This window comes from Theobroma umbraticum, unplaced genomic scaffold, assembly GCF_002168275.2.
Source record: "Theobroma umbraticum cultivar Fairchild unplaced genomic scaffold, ASM216827v3 scaffold_67.0, whole genome shotgun sequence".
NCBI lineage: Eukaryota > Viridiplantae > Streptophyta > Magnoliopsida > Malvales > Malvaceae > Theobroma > Theobroma umbraticum.
In genome coordinates, this window is record NW_018397262.1 from 8,199,244 (window position 1) to 8,200,822 (window position 1,579).

Sequence of the window (1,579 nt, forward strand, 5' to 3'; positions counted from 1 at the left end):
CTTGGCGAAATCCATTTCCGGCAAATTATAAGTTTCACACGATATTATCAACTTGTCATTATCTAATTGAAGTAAATTATTGCTTGAGAGTTTGAGACCTGCTTCAAAAATCTTTAGAAAAATGGGAAAAAACGATGGATATATTGGATGGGAAGCATGCGAATTTATGGCACTAAATGCCAACTATCCTCCTTGTTGCTGTCTAGACATGTATGATGTTCCCAAGGTCCATATATAGATGGTAGTTGGAGAGTATTGAATTGTATAAGTTCAAATTTAATGTAAAATGTTGAGTTAATTTTATTATAATGTTTTCCGAAATAATTTTCTATAGTACATCGCTGATGTGAAAATCTTTTCATAGTTCGAATTTTCCTCGTACTTGTTATAGTTTGAGAACTTATTTTATTAGTACGTCAAAAACGAATAGCTACACCGCTACTTGATTCGATTGAATCATACTTGTTCTTTTCTCAATATCAAGGCTTTTTGCATAACCCTCCTATGACTGAAATTCTAAGTTAATTATGCAAGATAATAAAATTTTATTTTATGTAATATTTATCTATATTAATATATATTATATGTATAATAGATTTCATATGCGAAATTAGGAGATTTTTTGAATAGTGTTTAAAGGGCTAAATATAGAATTAATCTTTCCTATAAGACTTAAGGGGGGCTCCTCCTCCAATTTTAATGAGTTGAGCGTACATTATGCCTAAGCCATATATACTTAATTGACCATACTTAACATTAAGTAAAGGCTCTTAGTTTGCAGCAGCGTTGTTTTCAAGTTTTGGCTGCCAATAACTAATGGAGTTTGTGAATTTATTATAGAAAAATAAATGTGATTTTCAAATTCAATTACAAAATTTATTTGCAATTTAAAATTAGGATATTGTCTTTAATGATAAATAAACAAAATTAAAAAAAATAAAGAAAAATTCTTCAATTTGATATAAAAATAAAATCGTTGAAGATTGATCTTTCCTTAATAAATATATTCATATAATTAGGTAAGTGATTATGTAAAATTATTAAGCTGATAAGAAAGAGTCCAATAACTACATATTATTATTAAAAATTTTAAACCGTGTGTGTACATATATAATAAACATATTCATATGATTAGGTAAGTGATTACGTAAACGAATGAATAGATAATGGGTCAGGCTATGGACAACTGACACTAGAGTCGAGAGGGAGAATTTATACTGAAATCAATTCATAATCGATGAACTAATTATGCCTATATCTAAACAATGTAATGAGATTCCCTTTAACCAACATCCTATGGACAGTAACTCCAACTGTACGCAGGAAGGACGTTTTCTCATTGCAGTGGGATGATTTTGTATGTTTCTCCTGCACCATTCTTTTTTTGCATGCAGTATCTGGCTACTCTTTCGTGAGTTGTTGTTTGATCCCATTGCAACCGGATTTCGGTTTTTATTTTTTAAATGATGTGATCATAACAGGTGAAACATAGAAGAGGGTTATGTCTCTTTCTATGTTGTCGTGTATCACTACCAGTTCATAGGATAGTTTTTTGTTAATCTCTCATTAATCAAATTTC